The 23,681-nt window shown below is 33.2% G+C and overlaps 2 pseudogenes; one reads left to right on the forward strand and one right to left on the reverse strand.

Annotated features, from left to right (window-relative positions):
• The first annotated feature begins 13,660 nt into the window (after positions 1-13,660).
• On the forward strand, positions 13,661-16,906 carry LOC120134917 (annotated as a pseudogene).
• A 552-nt stretch (positions 16,907-17,458) lies between these two features.
• Positions 17,459-20,942, reverse strand: LOC120134943 (annotated as a pseudogene).
• Between the last annotated feature and the right edge of the window lie 2,739 nt (positions 20,943-23,681).

Genomic DNA, 23,681 nt, shown 5'->3' on the forward strand with positions numbered 1-23,681 from the left:
AAGTCAAGCTTTGTTGAAGAGCTCATTGGAGTGTTATGAGGTTTCCCATTTTCCAGTCCAAACTTCTTGAGCATATCTTTGACGTACTTAGCTTGATTAATGAAGATGCCATCTTTTTTGCTTGATTTGGAGTCCCAAGAAAAATGAGAGCTCCCCCATCATGCTCATCTCAAACTCACTTTGCATTAGCTTAGAAAATTCTTGGCAAAGAACATCATTAGTAGAACCAAATATTATATCATCAACATAAATTTGAACTACTAATAATCTTTACCTTTTCTTTTTAAAAACAATGTAGTGTCAACCTTTCCTTTTAAAAAATCTTTTTCAATTAAAAAATTTGACAATCTTTCATACCAAGCTCTAGGAGCTTGTTTTAAACCATAAAGAGCTTTTGTCAATTTTAAAACATGATCCGGAAAATTTGAATCTTCAAAACCTGGAGGTTGTTCCACGTACACTTCTTCTTTTATAAAACCATTTAAAAATGCACTTTTAACATCCATTTGATATAATTTAAATTCATTGAAACATGCAAATGCTAATAACATTTAATTGCTTCCATCCTAGCTACGGGAGCGTATGTTTCATCATAGTCTATGCCTTCTTCTTGAGTATAGCCTTGAGCAACAAGTCTAGCCTTGTTCCTCACTATATTACCACTTCATCAAGTTTATTTCTAAAAACCCATCTAGTACCTACAGTAGATTTATCACTAGGCCTTTCAACTAATGTCCATACTTTACTTCTCTCAAATTGATTTAATTCTTCTTGCATAGCCATAATCCAATGTTCATCTTTTAATGCTTCTTGATGTTCTTAGGCTCTATGCATGAAATAAATGCAACATAATTACAGATTTTCTAAGAGAAGATCGAGTAGTTACCCCTTTTGATGGATCACCTATAATTTCAGCATCTTTGACATAGTTGTACTCTCTTGGAAAAGATACTTCCCTTTCTTCAATGGTTGGATTCTCGAGGGGATCATGAGTTTCCTCATCTTTTGTTTCTTCCTTTGATGATGATTCTCCAACGTCATATCTAACGTCATTTGCTTGTACAATACCTACATCATCATTAACAGAAGAATCCTTCCTCGGAAGGGGATTATCATCGAAAACAACATGTATAGACTCTTCTACAACTAAAGTTCTTTTATTAAATACACGATAAGCTTTAGAGTTTAAGGAATAACCCAGAAAAATTCCTTCATCACTTTTAGCATCAAATTTACCAAGATTTTCTTTACCGTTGTTTAAAACAAAACATTTACATCCAAAAGGATGAAAATAGCTAATGTTAGGCTTTTATTTTTGAGAATTTCATATGGAGTTTTCTTTAAAATTGGCCTAATCATTACTCGATTTATAACATAACATGCGGTATTTGTGGCTTCCGCCCAAAAATATTTTGGCAAATTATTTTCACAAAGCATGGTTCTAGCCATTTCTTCTAAAGTTCGATTTTTCCTCTCAACAACTCCATTTTGTTGAGGGGTTCTAGGTGCTGAAAATTGTGGCTAATACCATTAGAATTACAAAACTCAATAAATCCAAGATTTTCAAATTCAGTTCCATGATCACTTCTAACACTAGTGATAGAGTAACCTTTTTCATTTTGGATTATTTTGAAAATGTGATGAAATTTTCTAATGCTTCATCTTTAGTACTTAAGAATAGAACCCAAGTGTATCTAGAATAGTCATCTACCAAGACAAATGCATATTGTTTTCCTCCCAAGCTAGTAGTTCTAGTTGGCCCAAAAAGATCTAAATGGATCAATTGTAATACTCTACTAGTTGATACATCATTAATAGATTTAAAAGAAACTCGTTTTTGTTTTCCTTTAGCACAAGCATCACAGATTTTATCATTATCAAATTTAAGCTTAGGCAACCCTCGAACTAAATCACCTTGAATTAGCCGTTGCAAAACACTCATACTAGCATGACCTAGTCTCCTATGCCATAACCAACTATCATGCTCATCCTTAGCAACTAGGCATAAATTAGTCATATCAATAGAATCTAAATGCACCATGTAAATGTTTCCTATTCTATGACCAACAAGCATAATCCGATTAGATGCAATGTCAATGACTTTACAACCATTAATTTCAAATAAGACATTGAATCCTTTATCGCATAATTGACTAATACTCAATAGATTATGCTTTAATCCATTCACATATAAAACATTTTTAATTTGTATGGAAGAGGTATTACCTATTGTACCAATACCTTCAATGTGACCTTTGAATTGTCTCCAAAAGTCACTTCTCCTCCATTTTTGGCGTTAAGCTCAATGAACCGGCTTTTGTCTCCGGTCATATGTCTTGAGCATCCACTATCAAGGTACCATGAGTTTGAATTTGTTTCCCGTGCCTTGTAGCAATGCTCCTTTCCCTACAAACATAGATTAATTTTTGATTTTTGGTACCCAAATTCTTAGAATCTTCCCCGAATGCCATCAAGCACAAGTTTGCTACTTCTTGTTCCTCTTCATCGGAACCTTCTTCATCGCTCCATGTAGCCACATGAGCCTTGTGCTTATTCTTTGATTGACCCTTTTTCTTCAATTGTGGGCAATCATATTTGACATGCCCCGGCTTTTGCATTCATAGCAAATGATTGGGTCCTTCTCTTTTGATTCATTTTTGAGGCCTTCGTTTCGTTTGAATTTCTTCCTTGGTAAGGTCTCATCATTTTTCTGAACCGTTTGGCAAACAATGCCATTTCCTCGTCATCATCATCATTAGAATCACTCTCATCTTTTGTGGATTTGAGAGCAACTCCAATGTTTTCTTCTTCTCCTTCTCCTTTGGTGTCTCTTCAACTTTATCAAGGTCCACCTCATCTTCAAGCATCATCTCATGAGTGAGGAGTGAACCGATAAGTTCTTCAAGAGTTAAAGACGATAGGTCCTTAGACTCGATGATTGCCGTCTTCTTGATTGCCATGATTTGGGAGGGAGTAGACTAACTTCCTCACAAGCTTTTCATTTGAGATGATCTCTCCATATGATTTGAGACCATTGACAATCGTTGAAAATCTATCCGTCATAGCTTTGATGTCTTCATTTGGTTTCATCCTGAAATTTCATAGCTATGCGTTAGAATACTAATTTTTGATTTCTTTACCTCATCTGTACCTTCATGTGTGACTTGAAGTTTGTCCCATATTTCTTTGGCGGTTGTACACGATGAAACTCTTCCGTATTCATCTGGTCCAAGAGCACAAAAAATAATATGGATGGCTTTGGAGTTGAGCTGGAACATTCTTGTCTCTCCTTCGCTCCACAACCTTGGATGAGTGAGAGGTTTGATGTATCCTTCTTCTACAGCATTCCATGCTCCCATGTCACTTGCTTGAATGAAGTACATCATTCTATTCTTCCAATAGGCATAGTTAGCTCCATTGAAGAAAGGAGGCTTGTTGACGGGCATCGAATCAAGACCGGAGTCGAAGTTTGAAGTGGAGGCCATTGATGACTTTGTAATCGATGTAACTCTTCCGGATCGACTCAAGAGGCGATTAAACCTTCAAATGAGTTAGGCTCTGATGCCAATTGTTGAGTTAATCGAATGACGAAATTGGCCAAGAGGGGGGTGAATTGGCATAAAAATTTTGTGGAAGCTTTTGCAGAAAATTGAAAGCAATTGCACAGCGATTTACAGTGGTTCGACTTTCTCAAACAAAGTCTACGTCCACTACCTTAGCTATCCACACTAAGGATTTTCCAACAAATTCACTAATTTGTTCTTTCTTTTGAGGCCAAAGAGATAACCTTACAATTCCCTCAAGAGTATACCCCAACTCTTGAGAACACTCTTTTCTCAAAGAGAAGATTACAAATTTGCAAACTTACAAGAAAACCTCACAAGGTAAGATGTTTGCACAATTCTAGAACAAAGAAAAGAACACTCAAAGATGAATACAATTGAGCACAAAAAGTGTTCTTGAAAGCAAAATGAATATTGAATAAAAATGGGCTTGAAATGCTCAAACTTGAGGTTTGATGCTTTCTCTTTGATTCTCTCTGATTCTAGTTGCTTGATGTTTCTTGTTTTGATCAATGGCTTCTAAGCTTGCTTAAATACACCTTGGATCACTTCTGAACGTTGGGGATAATTAGAGAAGATATTATAGCCGTTTTAGTGTGAAACATTTAATAAAACAGCTTGGACAGTGGGGGGAATCGGTTCCCTCTCATAGGGAATCGGTTCCCTAAGTGTAAAATTCAAATATTTCGACGTTGAGCAAGGGGGAATCGGTACCCCCTTGGGGGAATCGGTTCCCTCCGAGCATTCTGGAAATCTCGGAGCCAAACCATTCAGGGGGGAATCGGTTCCTCCTATGGGGGGAATCGGTTCCTCTGAGTAATTTGGAATTTTTGGCTTTGAATTGGTTCGAAATACTTTATAAAATTTTGAAATGTTTATGATTAAAACTTAATTTTACACTTAAGTAAGGATCAAAAATGATTTTTGAAATATTTGGAGTAATGTTTTGATATTCGAATAGTTATATCGAATATACTTAGAAAATCATTTGGAAAATCTTAAAATCCATTTAACTTAATTTGTTATATCGAAATATTAAAATGTTTCAACAATATTACATAGAGTTTTTTTTTCAATTGGGTAAAGAATTATAATCGGTGGTCGATCTTGGAGAACATAGAAGAAAAATTAGAGAAAATGATAAGCAGTGAATACAAAATTGAAACTTTATTCTTTCAGTCTTGCTTATGTAAATTAGCTGACCTTATTCCCATATGTAATGGGGTAAGGAGAGGTAGGATAGTAGGCTGCTCCCAACGCCAGGTTGAGAGCAACTTCCGTGAGAGACCTCCAGTATTATGAATTGCCTATCGTGGGACTCGATCACACAACCACAAGGTTAAGAGCCTTGCGCTCTACCAACTGAGCTGGACAGGCAATTCAAAATTAGCTGACCCTTATTCCCATATGTAATGGGGTAAGGGAGAGGTAGTATAGTAGGCTACCCCCAACACCAGGTTGAGAGCAGCTTCCGTGGAGACCTCCGAATTATGAATTGCCCACCGTGAGACTCCGAATTATGTGATGATATATATTCATGACACCAAATAGTAAGGTGATTAGTGTCAGTCCTATGATTGATGACTATGAATGAGTTGACAGGTAAATGAATTTAACCGTCAAATAATAAATATAATCGGTAATGAGATTAACAATGATTGTACCCAAGGACGATAACCAATTGAAGAGAATATCAAGATTACCTCTAAAAGAGTTCTAAGATCTCATAAGATAAACTATGTGAAGAAATAACAGTAAAAATATACAATCCAATCCACAAGTATATCTAAAAAGAATCTGATTTCACTTCATAAACTAATGGTATTAAAGGGTGAAGGGGGAAAGACAGTGACACCAACGACAAGGGAGACATCAATGTTTGTTTGTGTGTGTTTCCATACATATGGATAATACAATAGCCACCCTAATATTAAACAAAACATGATCCTTTATTAATATAGTTTATGTTTAATTAACATAGAGAGAGTAAATTTGATAGCCATTATTCAAGGATTATGTAGGGTTGAGTGTAACATCTCAAACACCGGGTTAGTGACCAAATTGTAAGATTTTAAAATTCTGTGATCAATGTTAGATAATTTGAAAAGTTCAGGGTTTTAATTGGAATATTTGTATAGGATTATATAACAAATATGGAATGATGGAGGGGCAGAATAGTCATTATGCAAGCAAAGAATTTAATTTTTTTATTACTAGATATTTAAGTAAAGAAGTGGAAGAGTAAGACGTATCGGGAAAAGTGTTTAGCTCTTCTTCCTTTAGCCGTGAACCCCATTTTAAAAGGTGAGTTTCTTATAAGTTGGTTATTTACTGAAATTAAGTTTGTTTTATGTTCTTTAGGTATACTTAAGCTTAAGGAAAGATTAAGATTGATTAAAATCAAAAGATGAGGAAGTTATGAATGATTATGAGTAAGGGGTTTTTTGAGTGAATTGTTGAGAAAGAATTAGTAAATGAGTTTTGAAATGAGATTTTACTTATCATATGCTGGAATAAGAAATATAAAGTGTTAGAAAGGATTAAGAACGATGTTGATAAGCTGGTATGATTTTTGGTTTTAATGGATTTCTTGGGATTTTGGAAGTTAAGAGGTGTTACTATGATATAAGTTATTCTTGTTAAGTATAATTGAGGGTAATACCATAAAAGGAGTTAAAGAAATGAGATTCAGACAAGTTTTGGTGAATTTTCGAGCTAGAATAAATATGTTATGGGTCAGGGGTATCGGTACTGGATGAACAATATCGATACTCCAAAGCAAAATGAGTAGAATTGGGTTTGGGATATCGATACTGGAGGAACAGTATCGATACCATAAGTTAAAATCTAATGAAACCTTTAAAGAGTATCGATACCAAGGGTACTGATACCATTATGCAAGCACCGATACTATTTTTGAGATGAAATTCCAGAACCGAAAAAGGGTATCGATACCACAGTAAGAAAGTATTGGTACTGTACCTTGGGTACCGATACTATTTCAAAGTAAAAATTTGAATTAAGTACCTCTTTTAGCTTAGGTTATTGATGATCGATTCAAAATGCTTAGAATTCTGATATTCGTATCGAATGTATATTTGTCTAGATATCGAACCTAAGCAAGTTCCGGAATAGTCGACGAGTTAAGATCGATCGATCGAGAGAGGTAAAGAGTTTTAAGAGTTGATTGGACTAAGTGAGGATAAGGTGAGTGCATATTACTATGACATATGATTATATGGAAATTAGACTCGCGATGAGTCTGTTTCCTATGTTTTACTTTCATGATTACATGAATAGTATAATGTGATTAATATGGTTTCTACGCGTACTTGAGTACATGCATATTTATATATGTTACTTGCAATGTTATACATGAGTTATGTATTATATGTTATTCTATGTGTTACATGAACTATGTAGATAAATGAGTATAAGATATAAGCCATGCGATAGGATCTACGTGTTTACATGAAATAATGGTATAATCTATGAGACATGACCTACGTGTTTACTTGACTATGTGAAACAAGTTATAAGATATGGTCTAAAGAGTAAAGCCCATAATATATGATATGAGAGTTGATGGTATAATTGACATGCCAAGAGTCGAAGGTTCTACGCGGTCCTTCGGAACAATTCTACGTGGTCCTTTGGGACATTTCTACGCGGTCCTTCAGGACATTCTATGTGACACAACATTTCTACGCGGTACTTCGGTGCAATTTATACGAGCTATGGTGACAACATTTGTGTATAACCTCAATGCACTCACATATCTTTAGTTCTCAGTAATGTACCATGGGCTACTAAAAGACATAAAATTCTTTAATAATGCATAATGTGATAAGTTATTGCTGGAACAAATTCATAATTCGGAGATCTCTTACGGAAGCTGCTCTCAACCTGGTGTTGGGGGTAGCCTACTTTCTTACCTCCCCCTTACCCCATACATATGGGAAAAAGGGACAACCAACCATTGTTTGCATGCGTTATGAGTGTATTCATGTTTGAAATTTATCTTTGTTTCGATATTTGAAAATATTTGAATAAAATAATGGTATAATATTAAATTACTCTTAATATTTGACAAAATAATTACTTTACCTACCCTCTATTCTTTTTTTTAAACAGTCTAGTCCTCAACATTTTTTTGTTAAAATGATTCTTTTCAAGACGAAAATTGTTAATTTGACTAACAATGAATACTTATTATTGACACAACACTTTCATATGTGCTTAATTTTTAATGTGACGTATGTCATGCTATCACTTTCTGTAGAGTAAAAGAATAATTAAGAAGATAAATTTTAACACATATTCGTTAATTAAGAAGATAATCACATTTATAAATCGATGTAAACATTTTGCATATACCCCTCTTACTTGTCGAAAATCACATAATCAAACACTAAACTAAGTTCCGAACAGCTCATACAAGTGAAAGTGATGCATACAAGAGATTTAACAACTCCATGAACAAATGGATTCTCTCTTAGAAAAAAGAAGCAAAATCTATTTTTATTTCCTTTTTCACCAAGTAATTGATTTTCGCACAATGCAATCCTACAAATCATTCTTTGATCTGATCCATAACAACGAGTGGTAACCAATCACGACACGCCGCTTGTCAAATGTTAGGTAAATTCAACAATATCTTTATTTAAGACAAAAATAAGTGAATATATATATATATATATATATATATATATATATATATATATATATATATATATATATATTGCATTTAATTTTAGCATTCTTAGTTCTTAAGGAGTTCCCCTATATGTCCATAAAAGAAAGTTGTCACTATCTTTCCCACATTGTAAAGTGATCCAACACTCGTCGGTTGGTGTGGCGTAAGCAACTGAAGCATGAACCACAATGATGGAAAAGCAAGCCGATCATCCTCCACTAGACGCCGTCACCACCAATGTATATGGACTGCGACGCCCATTTTTGCATACCAAAAATGGCATGAAAAGCATTGGTCTCAAAGTGATGATCATAAAACATCGACTCATTGTGGATAACATCATTCACCCTTTACTAATGAATAAAACACGTTTCAATTATTAAGTTATTTCATGTTATAACTTTTCGAAAAACAAAAGTTAGTGTGTATATACATACGGGCATAATCCGCTTATACTACATAAAACTAGTGAGTTTTACATTATTTTATAACCCATAAATAAATATTTTAATTCACGGTAAAACGGTATCTCTTTTTACTTCAATCTTAAAACCCTAAATCCTAAAAAGAAAAAAGAAAATATTGTTTATCGTGGGTTAAAGAAATATTGGTTTATGAGTTATAAATTTTAATTAATCTAAGTCATTTATTTATTTAAATCTAATGGTTATAAATTAGTGTAAAACTAATAAGTTTTACATAGTGTAACTAGATCCACTTACACCTAATATAAAACTTTTAGTCTTTCACCCTTTTAGGATCGTTGGATGAGGGGGGAATCAAATACTGAGATTAACTCATTTTTTTCCAGTGAATATTTTCTCATTTCTTATTATTAATCTCAGCCTTTGATTTTCCCTCATCCAACGATCCTAAAATGATGTAAAATTAGAAAGTTTTTATACTATACAATTAGATCATAATCATATATAATCAGATATTTTAAATTATTCAAATTTAGATATGCATAATTTGTTTAAATATATGTATATGTCTCTTTTCTCGTTCTTTGCCAGGGATGCTCAAATGAGTTGAGTAGCTCGTGAGCAGCTCGAACTCTACTAGGGTTGATTCGATTCGAGACCTTAACAAGCTGAGTTGAGCAAAGTCTAATTTGACTCGACAAGTTTACGAGCAACTCGTTAATATTTTATAACTTTCAATAGTTATCTTAAAAAAATTATTTCATTCAAAAAATTACTAGTTTACTAATATATACTAAAAAGATGATAAATTACTAATCTATTAACTTTCTAATAAATAATTAAAAGTAAAAAAGTACTAATTAATAATTATTATTTTACTATGCCCAAAAACCAAACCTTAATTATTATTTTAATATATTTATGGGTTGCTATTTTGATGTTTAGACTTTGAATTTGTTTCATACACTCTTTCGATTTTTTGGTTAAATTTATTAATTTATGTGTATATTAAGTTCTATATAGTATTAGTAGATTTTACTTATAGTTAAAAAATCAAATAAAAAATATGGTGAGCTTAACGAGCAGCGAGCAACAACGAGCCTAATGAGCAACAATTTGAGCAACAAATTTTCTTAGCGAGCACGAGTCGAGCAAAATTTAACGAGAAACAAATCAAGTCGAGCAACAAAATCTTTTAACGAGCACGAGTTGAGCACTGCCCAAATCGTGATAGACTCGCACACCCTATTCTTTGCTACCTATTCTATAATTGGGCTGAGTTCTCCGCCAATGTTTGCTGATTATAACAACTATCTATGAACTAAGTGGCCCACCAGAATCGGTTGTTTCAGGTTAAATTGGGCCACGTAACGTATAAATAAGGCTTTTAGCCCATGTCGGTTTAGTCTGGTTTAAATATAATTTGAAATACATTTAATCTTCTTTTAATTGTTCCTTTAATTTAAGTTGTTAGTAGGGGTAGCATGGTCGGATCGGATTGGATTTTTGGTTGACACGAATAATAAATCTTTTTCATTAGTCATTCAACTTTATTCGGACTTAGGGATGCTTCATCGACTCAAATTTGATTCAATTTTTAGGGTAAAAATACGTACCTGACTCGATTGACACATATATATACAAAATTCTAGTTTTTATTCGGTAAAATTGAGATCTTATTGAACAAACATAAAAAGATGGTATTATTGCAATTATTCTTAAATATATAAGGTATAATTCTCGGGTTAGATTGGATCGATGATTTTTCACTCTAAACCTAAACACAACCCGATAAATCTTTCCCATCTCGACCCTAAATTTAAAAAACCATATAAGATCAAGTCGAGTTGAAACCTATAAAATCTTAATCTCATGCCCGTCCCTAATTGTTAACCACATTACATTATTATCATCTTAATTTTTAAAATTGTCCATGAATGTTTCTGAACTCGTAATTGTTTTTTCAATAGTTTGAGGTGATTACAAGATATATTCATTCAAAATCTTTCTTAACCATTTACAACGCGCATGTATCCTACAGACATGGCTGCTTGAATTCGTGATCTTAACTGTTCTTATCAATGAGTTCACTCAATAGATTCTAAACTCGTGATTTTTTTTAGAGAAGCCGCTAATTTTATTCAAAATAAGAAATATCCCAAAGCACAATGAAGATTTACAATCATAATTATAAATTAAGCATATAATTAGGACAATTTACTATAATCATTGAAACAAATTAACAATTTAAGATCAAATAAGGATCATACAAGAAATATTAAAACCTAACCAAGAAACTCGAACAAAGATATATACAAACAAATATGATCCCATCGGCAAACGAACTATAAAATGAAATCAAGCTATTGAAAGACCACCAACAACTGCACATCACACTCGAGTGACATGAAAAGCTATCCACGAACGCATAACGAATATCCAAATCCAAATTGAGGGTCCATAATAGGGAAGATCAATAATATAACAGATAAACACCATCTTGATCAGTCATAACAATATCGAATTAACCTTTACAAAAAAATTAGTAAAAACAACGGCGAAATTGGATAATCTTTTTTTTTTTAAGGTGAATTGAACTAATCTTATTGTTTAGTTCGAAGAATCTACACATATATATCGTCCTATTTCAAGTAATCTATCAGTTTTCCATTTTAGAATTTCAATTATAAATGTTTTTTTAAGTGGATGCTGATTAAAATAAATATTCTGAATTAATTTAGAATAAAAATTATAAAAGATGATTACGATTAAACTTTATAATTATAAATAAAAAATAGGTAAAAGGATTTCTTATGTATTTCAATTTAAAATTAGAACAACTAATTTATTTTAATAAAAAAAAGAGTTGTTCAATTCCTATTAATTTTAAAAATTAGTAATTATAGATAATTAATCAAGATATTTATATTTTCATAAATTTTATTTTTTTATTACATAATTATAAATTTAAACTTATTAGTTTGGTCCTAATTCTATATAAATCAATAAATATAATTAATGATTAAAATTTTTAGATATATAAATTATGTATTTTTAGAAAAGAAATTGAATCAAATAATAGTATATAAATACTATGAATTTGTTAACACAAATTAAAATCATATAAAATTAATACAATATTAAAAACTACCATTAATCTAACTCTAAGTCTAAAAAGACAACAAATTGCCATAAGCAACCAGCCTGTAACATTAACCAAATATATAAAAAAAATTCACATGATTATAAATACAATAATTAAATTTATAATAACAATAGAAATTATACAAAATTAATAAAAATATTAAAATTGCGATTAATTTCTCTTATTTACTCACTTTTGCAACTATTTTCATCTAAAAAATTATATTTAAAATTCTTTGTCTTGTTTCTCACCACTTTTACTCTATTAGCAATTATTTAATATTTTTTTTAATGTGGGAGAATAATTATAAATTATTTATTGATTCCATCAAAAGCAATCCCTCGCCTGGGGGTTTCTGCCTCTTTTTCAGTTCTTTCTTTCTTTTTTAATTATCGTAATTATCAAAAATAAAAGGGTAAACTATACCAAAGAACATCCTACTATAGCCGCTTTTCATTTTGATCACTATTTTTTTATTTTGTCAATCGGACTATCTAACTATTTAAATGCATTCAATCATGCCACTAGCTGTTAACCGTTAACGGAAGTGGTGATGTGGCGGTTAGTAAAATTAATATAATTACATTTGGTCTCTATTACTTATATATTATGTTGATTTAGTCCTAATTTTAATTTAATTAAAAAAATTACTTTCTAATAAGGAAGTGACGTGTGTCAACTGATCATAATGACACATTTCTTTAGTGACACGTATTGTCATTTGGTTGGGGAGAATTTTTTTAAATCAATTTTAATATTTCAATTGAATAATTTTTCAACCAATTATGTGGTGACACATGTCACTATCGTTCTAAATGGTAAATAAATCCAAATTGAATATGGCATTTCGGGGAATCAAACCAATGCCCAAAAGGCATTACAAAATATTTTATATATTGCGGTTTAGATTATTGCAAAAAAAAGAAGAAAATGAAAAGGTTTTGATACAAATTTAAATTTATATTCAATATTATTTTTACATGATTATAAATTTAAATAAAATGAGAAATAATTTTAAAAATCTTTTGAAGGCGAGAATTTAAGATTTGAATTACAAATTATCTGTCATTAAAGTTGTGCTCGTAACTTTGAGTTTAAAATTTAATATAATTTATTTTTAAAATAAAAATAAAATTAATTTTACAAATATTGAAACTTTAAATTTAAAAATATAAAAAATGAGAAATAAAGTTGGTGCAACTAATTTTAATAATTTTGTATATTCTCATAATTAATTTAAATGATTATAAATTAATTTTTCCCAATAATAAGAGATTTTATTTTTCAAAAAAAATTATTTGTCCCGATGATTAAGATGCACCGATTTCAAGTTAAAATCCTCAAGTTTGAATTATTTTCATACCTTTTTATTTTCTTGTTTTTGTCATAATATAATAGATAATATATAAAACCTTTTACAATCAAACACTCAAAAGTGTTTACCCTAGTGGTTTAGGCGTGTCTTTGATTGTCTAATGCCCTTGGTTTGAATCTTTTGATTGATGAATGTATTATTAATTAAAAATTTAAATAAATTAAAAAAGCCTCTAAACAAGTGGTGACACGTAACACTTTGATTAGAGGGTGTATTTTTAAATTAAATTAAAATTAGGACTAAGTCGATAGAGTATATAAGTAATAGGGATCTAATGTAGAATTATACCAATCTTACTAACTGTCACATCACCACTTCCGTTAACTGTTAACGGCTAGTAGCCTGATTGAATGCATTTAAATAATTAGGTGGTCTGATTGATAAGAGTTTAACAATGGTGGTCAAAATGAAAAAAGCTATAGTTGGTTGGTCTTTGGTATAGTTTACCCTAAATAAAATAATAAAATTCTTTGCTTTCGGTGTTTTACATTTTTTTTTCAAACCCCAAACTCTGCCTTTCTTCTAGGGTTGCTTTCCTTCGATTCTCCTCTTTTACAGAACTCACGTTTCCCTTTCTTCTTTGCTCTGCCAAACAAATTTTGCTTCAATGGCTGATTTCACTTCATATCCTTCACCTTCTACTGCTGCTGCTGCTGCTGCTTGTTCGTTGTTCGAGAAGCCGGTCGCATTAACGGCGGATTCATCTTCGTCGCCGATTCCGCCGTCGTCTTTTTTTGATGAAGCAGTCGACGACGGCGTCGAATTCGGATGCTGTATCTGTCTCGAGCCTTTCACTGTTCATGACCCTACCACCGTACGAATCGTCACTCTTTCTCGTTCTCATCTTAAATAATTGATTTAATCGTTTTTTAACTCTGTTGTTAGTTGGTGATCGATCTGGTAGATTACAGTTTAGGCGGATTTAGTTCTTTGAGATTTTGCGCCACTGTTTGATTAGCATTGGTTGGACTCACTGCTTGGTGATGATTTTGCGTTTACTGTCGTGATTGTTACTTGATTGTTTTATTGTTTGATTTTGTGACCTGTTAAGCTTTGAGATAATTGTTATATTTGATCGCTTACTTTTAATGTTTGACTCGATTATTATTAGCTCTATTAACTTTGAAGTCTACTGTTAATTTTCCCCTTCTCCGAGGCTTTGTATATGGTTTTAGCTATGTTTAGTGCAGTTGAAGGACACATTTCCCCACTTTGGCAGATAATTTGCTCAAAAACACACATGGAATAGAGATGAATTTAACTTTTCCAGTTCTGATTATTCGGATGTAGATCAACTTTTGAACACAATATTGAATCTGTCCTATTTTTGAGGGGGAATGATTTTTCTGTTAACTCTACAATTCTGAGTATCAATGGCAACAACATTCGAGTACTTGTTTTCATAATGTTATTTCCTGCTGTTGCATTATGATGAGTTTTACTCGTTTTGTGTTATAGACCTAAATTATACGCCTTCTATCTTGTTTTTTCACTGCCTCTAGATGATTGTTTGAAGGGTCGAGCTTTCTGAACCTTATTTTTCGTTTTAGGTGACCAGTTGCAGACATGAGTATCATCTTCAATGCATTCTTGAATGGTAAGCATCTTTCTAACTTTAAAATTAGACTTGTTTCTTTCTAGGAAACAGATCATCTTCCATGGTTTTTCCTTGGAATGCAATAATGTTATAGTTATATGTTCTTTAATGATGTCGATCCTAATTGAACTCGTTTTTTGACTAGGTCACAAAGAAGCAAAGAGTGTCCAATATGTTGGCAGTCATTTGTCCTGAAGGACCCTGCCAGGTGTGTAACATGTTAATTTCCCTGCCTCTTCTCTGGTTCTCTTCATACGTGTATTCTTTATAGTCTGATGCTGATAGGCAGAAATCATCAGCTAATCAATGAGTTTGGTTATACTATGCATCTTTGCAGCCAACAGCTTCTAGATGCTGTCAGAATTGAAAGGAACTGCAGGTCAGCGAACAATCAGTCATGCCCACAGATTTGCATCACTTCTATGACAGTTTTGGTGTTGAGGAGGTGATTTAATTGGTTCTTTTGAAGTTTTTGTCTGTAATTAAACTCGTTATTCCACTCTATCAGGATTTATTGATGAAATGTTCTTGCGGCTCAGGGTGTATTTCATCAGATGACTCAGACTTTGATGAACACATTTTGCAGCATCTAGCACTTACAGCGAGCAGAGTTCGTTATGGTCGCAGAAGGGAAAGACAAAGATCTTCTGGACTTGGCCCTTCACAAGTGTTTTTTTCTAACTCTCCTGAAAACATGCCAGGCACGCTGCACATATATCCAAATTCACCTGATGAAAGCCAAACCATGAGTCATGAGTTACCCCAGTGCAATTCACAGGCTTCAGGCATACCATCAGTTAATACTAGCCCTTGTTCACCTGTGACTCCATCTGTTAACATGGTATCTAGTGCTGCTCCAATGGAGATGAAGCTATCAAGCTGAGGTTCGTATTCGTTTTACTCTCGTAGCTTGTTAGAAATATGCCTTTTGTAACATGTCTTACTGGAAGGTCATCCTTAAAATTTGCTTCCATCAAAGAATGTGTGAGATTTATATTATGCATACACTAGAGATCTTCTGACATGGGATTTTAACGAGGCCTCCATTTCTTATCCAAAAAAAAAAGTTTTCGCCTATCAAAATTTATTAAACTATAATAGTATTTATATGTTATCTTATCTTGTTTTGAACCTGTAAATGGTATTTCTCCGAAGTGTTCTATTTTTGTTGGCAATTCATACTGTTGTATTACTTCATATGTAGTCTTTAACACCATGAAATTTTCTGATTTTCTTCAGTCAACCACCGCTAGGTACTCCAAGTAGACCAAGCTCGGCTGAATCAGTCTCTTTCTCCGAGTCTATAAATCTAAATGGTCCAATGCTTCAGCCAGGTATTTGTGTCCATTGAGCTTTTTAGACAGATCTACTTGCTGCTAAAGGCATGAATGTTTTTCAACAGATATAAGGAATCAATTTGTAAAGGTACCAGAGGTCTAAAAGAGAAGTTTCTTGCTCGTAATAACTCTGTTAAGGAGCTCAGCAAGGGAGTGCACCGTGAGATGAATGCTGGGGTTGCAAAAATGATTGAGCGACTAGATATTTCTTCAAAAAGACCTGGAGCCTCCAAGCCTGCTTCTGGTGGCACAGGCCGCACCTTAAACTTTTTTTAAGGGAAAGGCTGTGGAAGAAAATGTTGCTCGGGGTCTTGCTAATAACCGTGTAGAATTTGCTCATGGTTTTAAATCAGAAGCACCATCTCTCTCTCTAGTGTCGTGCCTGACAAACTAGAAGCTTCTCTCCAGCAGGTATCCCAAACATTTTTCTAAATGTAAATTATTACAATTCATTGATCTTGATGGTTAATCATCTGATCTAGCACCCATGATTATAACCTAGCAATATTCCTTTAGAAACATGGCTTCTTCTTTCTCTGTTCTGTGAAATTTTTTTATATGCAAATCGAATGTTCCTTGGACATGGATTTTAGGTTATTTGAAGTGCTTAACCTTGATGATAATGTTTGTGTTTCAGGGGGATCAATGATGCATTTGGCATAAGGCATTGGCTGATTGGTGGTGGCGATAGCCTTTTCGTTATGGGAGAGGTTATCTAATGCAAGTGGCGTTAAGTGAGGACACTGATTTTGCGGGTTGTCTCGCGTCCTGCATTGTTATTTCTTTATACATGTGCCAAGAAGTCCCAACTTTAGTTGTCAAAATCACTCTAGGAAAAGCGTTTATTTTTCTATCCTATTCAGTCTGCTGTTTGCATATTTGATTACTCACAACACAAGCTTGACATTCAGCTTTCATTTGGTCCTATTGATATATATGTGAAAATTGATTCAGTTTTAACATTTCACTCCATCTGGTATCATTGCCACCGGGTGAACTGGTCAGATCCAACTGATCTGCTCGACTTAAATCCGAAAAAGCTCTAATTTGACCCATAAGTCATACTCATAATACCATCACCAATGGTAGCCTAACCAAGTCCTAGCTTCCTAATGCTAAGCTTCCCTGTCTCGGGCCCGAGCTGGCGAGCTGTATGAGGCAAGAAACTCACCCGTCTTTGTTGGCTGATCCCCATGCCGGCATAAGTTGTGTGGTTAACTACAATACCGTTCCTAGCTCCGTTCACATTCGAGTTAACGAAACGAAGGTTTTTTACACAACCGGTATTATAGAATTTAAAAGAGATGCTTGATGATGACAGAATAGAAGTAAATAAGATGACCACGTGAACCTTCAAGTTAAAACAAATATACCGTTGAAAGCAATTTGGAACTTAAAGTTCAAAATGTACCAATACTTGGATCTAAGCACATAATGTCGACAAATGCTGCAATTATGATTGAAAATTGAGTTGAGAATAAGTATGATCTATATTAGTGATACTCATGCGCCGCCAGCCATATCCATATCTGTAACCCCATCAACTCCCTTAAAAACAACACGTAATTTTCTTAAACAAGATGATTTTTTGTTGTCCTTGTCGATTATACCGGTTGCATGGAGGACATCCTTGGGGATTTTATCCATGAGATCATATAGGGGTAACTCTAAGTTAGACCGGGTCATCTCTTCCAGAACGGAGGAGCCTGCATGTATAGATTCTTTCCGTGATATGTGATCGAGGCCTTTGTCATCAGCAGCTTAGGATACTCCTCCAGATATCGATGAACTGCTTCAAAACAAGAGTAAAAAAAAGAATAAATGAGATCTGCATATTAAAATTTACACAAACAAAGCTTCATAAATTTTGCAACAAGTTGACTTTTTTAGGGTAACCATAGTATCGAGCTCAATGAGAACCCGGACTGCAGACAAGGCAGTCCTTGTCCTTGACAAAACTCAGTCACTTTGTATGAAGACCTTCGACACCATTATACCTACAGAAGCAGTTTGAATGATAATAATAAGCAAATCTACTTCGTTGTTCTAGAGGTGATGAGATCAAAACAATAATAATTGTTCATCCAACTGCAAATATCGTTTGCTCATGGAATTCATCAATTTACCGCAATTGGAAAATCGAGATTTTTGCATGGGTTCAGGGAGACTACCCACCCTCCCTAAGGCAGCCAAGATTCAGAGATGATCATTACTATCATTGTGTTATGCACGCACTATACATGGAAAATAACTAACAAAAGCAACATCTCTGAACGATATTGTCAAAACCATTCAAATATATCCACCAAATCATCACAAGTTGCAATGATATAGAACTGTACGTACGTAAGATAGTTTGATAGAGTTTTACTACATCCAGATGCAATCTTCAAGGTTTCCAACGTACATGCAGCAGAAATAATTGCATTGGTGGAAGCAATGGCCTATGATGTTTTTTACAACACCCTGCAAGTAGCAAAGAAATATTATACTTACCACTTACAAAAGACAGAAACTCCATTGTCAAAGAGAAGTATAAAATCTCGAAAAGTAGCTAAGAAGAAACCGTTAAGAAATCACATTGACACGTAAGACAACTTAAATATAGCTATTTTCTTCAGGAATCAGTGAGAACACCAGTTGTAGTAGCTGCATGGCAATCAAGAATCTATAAATCAGAAATCCCAGAATACCTGAGTAAGAGAATAAGTAACTCCTGGAATGCCGAAAAGCTGAGCTCTCTTGACAGCCTGTCAAATATAGGTGTATTAGAGAAAGAATGAAAAATGTAAAATCAATTTGAACGAAAACAATGCTATAAAGATCATTATAATTAACCTCATCATAGACCCACTTCATATGATCTGGATTATCTGGATTGAAAGCCTTCCCACTGTGAACCTATAATGCGGGAGAACAAATAGTCATGAATATCACAATTAGTAGATATGTCACCGATCTAAGAAGAAGAAACAAGAAAAATTACTACCTCATCCCATTTAATTAAGTGAGCATATTCGATACAATGAGCTGCATTTCTGGGGTTTCTGCTAAGGTACATAGAGGAAACTTCACTTGAGGTGGAAATAGCCAGATTGTACATTCAAAGCATGGTGTGACCCGGGCACAATCACCCTAGCATGGCCCTTGAAACCTTCAGTCCCACCATCCACCATAGGCTTCATTGTTTCTTCTCGTGGATTGTCATCAGAATCATACTCTTAAGTAAAATAGGCATATTAAAGGATTAGCCACTTTCAACAGAAAATCATTGTGACAAATAAATGTCTGGCACGTAGAAGGAAAGAAACGTAGATGGCCAAAAATAAGATATCTTTTCAGAATTCATGACAAAAAACAAATAATACAAACAGGGATTAGAAACTGTCTCGAGCTATTAAAAAATGTGAGAAACATACCACAGTTCTAAGCTCTCATTCTTTTCACATCTCATCATATGACCATAGGAAGTATATGCTATAAGGCTACTTATAATATATACCCTTACATACCATCACCGTGCCATGATGATGAACCTATAATAATTAGAGCATTTTTTTTCTATCCCTTTTTAAGATGCATTCTGGAAACTCCAAAATATAAGAACAATAATTCTAAATGCCCTTGGCCAAACATGGTAGCTATAAAAAGCAAAATTCAAGAGAATGAAGTCCACTTGTAATAGGTTAAAAGAACACACCAAGGAAACTACAAGCTACTGCATTAATATAGCTCCGAGCCTCAATGGAATCAAGACCGAGGGCAATGATATTGAAGTCATTATAAATCCAATATCTTTATCCTCAATTCGGCAAAAATGGGGCACAATATTTACACCACTAATTCTTTCCATGACACGCTTTGCAGCGACCTCAGCCTTTGGCTTACCAACATCTTCCAGCCTACAAGCATTATTAACACGCATTATAACACCCGGAATTACACAAACTTCAAGTTTATCACTCCCAAAAACAAATTAAATAGCAGAGAAAATGTACAGATACAGACTGCAGAAAGAGGTAGTAAAGCAAATAAAATGATGGCAAATAAATATCTCATCTTTTTTCAATACAGCCATGCACCTTTCTGTGTCCTCTCCTGCCCTAAGATCGAACCTTAGAATTCAAAGCTTTTAAATATTTTAAGTGCTAGCTATTTTCCAGTTTTAGTTAGAAAACCAATTTAAGCACAATATAGCAACAAATTCAATCGACAATTAAAACCAAAAGGAAAATTAAAGAGAAACAGAACGAAAAAAAAAACCTGAAGAGGAATTGACGGTTGAGATTGGTGACTTCAATCCGATCCATGTCGATGACCTCGAGGTTCTTAAAACCCGAGAGCCAAATCCTTAAGCAGCTCACAACCCAATCCACCTGCTCCCACCACCAAAACTCTCGCATATTCTTGTAAATCATCTCGTAACTGCAAATACCAAAAGAAAACCAAAACCCTCAAAATGAAAAATCTAACGCTAAAAAATATTTAAAGAGTGCAAATAACTGTTTGTAAAATGACAAAGAGAGAGAGAGAGAGAAAGAAGTGTACTTGGACGCCAGGATCAAAAGTAGGGCCGACGAGGTTTCCCGGTCGGAGGAGGAGCTTGTCGAGGTCTCTTGATTTACTGGGTGGAGCAGGATCCGCCATAGTATAGGTTCTCTGATTTATGTTTCTGGAAGAGATAAAAAAGGGATCTTTATTTTTTTGGTTAAGTTAGCTTGGTTTCTACTCGACTATGATCATCAGATGGTGTTTGGCGTTTGGATTTCACGCGCCTAACTGTTCAGTGATCCCTACAAAACTTTCTTTTATGGGTAAACTACGTATTTAATGACTAAATTATGAGTTTTAATCTGTTTTAGAACCTAAAATTTCAATTTTTAAAACTATATATAACATTTAGTTCTCATTTTTTAATACCTCGCAGTTAAAAATTAATGGGTCATTTGGACGTGACATTTTTTATGGGTAAATTACATCATTCTCACTCAACTATTTTCTCATAAAGTTTAAATTTTTTAATTTAATAATTAACTTTCAAATTACTTCCAATTTAATCACTCTAGCTTTCAAATTTATTTTTTCTTTTTAATTATATATTAATAAAATAATAACAATGTCATGTCACAAAAATTATTAATAAAATAAATTAGAGTGATTAAAATAGAAGCAATTTGAAAGTTAAGTATTTACATTGAAATTTTTAAAATTTAGTAACAAATAAGAGTGAGATGGTAGTTGAGTGATGAATGATGTAATTTACCCATAAAAATGCAGCGTGTTAAGTTTTAACAGTGAGATACTAAAATGAAACAAAACTAAATGTTAGGTATGGTTTTGAAAAAGTTGAAAGTTTAGGTGCTAAAAAATTGAATGCTGCAAAATAATCACTCGACTGTTCATATGATAAATAATCTTAGAACTGTTTAAGTTGTATTTTGTGATTGAGCTTTATATACATTATCTTGTCTAGTCAATGTTTGAAATATATGTCATCGAGTCAATGTTTGAAAGCAACAACGGTGACAATAACACCATTAAAATGATTTTATCATATCTCATCATCAAATTAACGTCCAACTCAAACAACCATTAATCTTTTTAATGAAAAAGGACTAGTTTGGAATATATGAATCAGTTACTATTTATATTGTAATAGTCAGAGGACTCAACAAAGTAACTTCTTATAATTGTGGGATCATTTTTACTTTTAATAGTAAGGGGACTCAACAAATCAGTACTCTATAATCAAGGACCATTGTACACTTTTCCCTAAAAATATATATACCCTTCATTTGTAAATTATATACATTAACATCTTACCAATTTGTTTAAAACTATTTTTTAATTGCCAATGAGTGTTGATACAACTTGGTTGTGATTCATGAATTTGAACTTGTAAGGCCAAGTTCGAATCCACTACCGTCATTCCCAATTGGATCTTATGTATGCCTTTACCTAGATTGGGGAGCTACCATTGACCTAAACTTTTTTGTACAAACTAAAAAAACTATTTTTTAGTTTTAAATATTTAATTTTATGACTAAAATTAAGTGTAAACTACATGTTTAGTATCTAATTATCACTTGTATTTCATTTTGATCATTCAACAAATTTTTTAAAAAATAACAATATCTAATATTACTTTTTAATTTTATTTTAGCCATTTATAGTTAAAAAATTAACGATGATACTAAAAAATTAATGTACTAGTTTAAATACATCATTTGATCTAAACAACACGAGTGTTAAACCGGGATAAAAAAATTAAGTTCAAGTACCTTTTTGTAAGTTGATTTTCTTATTTTCTTTCTTTCTTAATTAAACTCGCAAATTTAGATACTAAAAAAATTATGAATTCGAATGAGTTTACACATATATGTATAGATTAAAAATATAAAAAAAATCCAAATATAATTAACATTTTATATCAAACTAATAAATAAATCTATAACAATGCAAAATATAACATGTATGTTTTGAGAAGCTCGATATTTCTCCATAATGCCATTGGTTCAACCATGCTTCTCATGACTTCCATTTTCATCCCACACCGGAAGAAAATCAACCGTCTTCTTCACTAGCTCCGTCCAAAAGCCAAGGAGTGGCTAAGCATGTTGCGGTCGAGTGAGGAACCGGAGCCGCAGGATTGGCTGTGAAGATGCAGAAATTTATGCATGAGGGCTCCTAGGACAGCTCCGATTATCGGGGCCGTGAGATATATCCAGATGTTTTCGAAGTTTCTCGAGACGATCGCCGGTCCTATGGACCTAGACGGGTTCAACGATCCTCCCGAAACGGGCCTGCAAGGAAGATCGAAACCGGAAAGTGCTGATCACTCTCGGCAATTGGCCTAATTGAAAGTAACCAAGAGCTTAATGTGTGCATATGTACCCTGAGATCAGGACTGCAAGCCCAATGGCTATTCCAATAACCAAGCCAGATACTTGACCAACCTGCAAAACCCCAGGGTCATGGATCCTGTTTGTATTTCATTTTGGTCGAAATATGATGTCGATCTTTGTACTTAAAACTCGATTCGGAAAGTACTAGTTCGATCATTGACGTCGTTAGTATTTTTACTATCAGTACACTCATTCAAACATTAACTTCAAAAGCAAATAATTTTTGAGCTTGGCAAAATAGTTTTGGGGTCTAATTAAGCTTTTCAAAATTTGGAGGGAAATTTTAGAAAAATAGATTTTGGGGACTTGATTAAGTATATTCAGATTTCATAGGGCTTAATGAGAATTTCTATAAATTTTAAGGAGGCCTAATTAAAACTTACCAAAAAAAAGTAAGAATATCATTTTTAACTTTCTTTATATAATAAATAGGAATGGTCAAATTAACTGGCAAATGACCACAATAATGTGGTTGAATATTTAATTCCTAAACTAATGCAGTCACCGGATTAATGGGTGAATTCTATAATAGGAGAACATTTCTAAGAATCTCGGTATATTCAGTATAAATAAGTCTTCAGAACTACTGGCGTCTTCAGACATTCACCATGTAGAACCGAGATTACTAAATTTTGATG

The sequence above is a fragment of the Hibiscus syriacus genome, unplaced genomic scaffold (genome assembly GCF_006381635.1).
Source record: "Hibiscus syriacus cultivar Baekdansim isolate YM2019G1 unplaced genomic scaffold, ASM638163v2 tig00110600_pilon, whole genome shotgun sequence".
Taxonomy (NCBI): Eukaryota; Viridiplantae; Streptophyta; class Magnoliopsida; order Malvales; family Malvaceae; genus Hibiscus; species Hibiscus syriacus.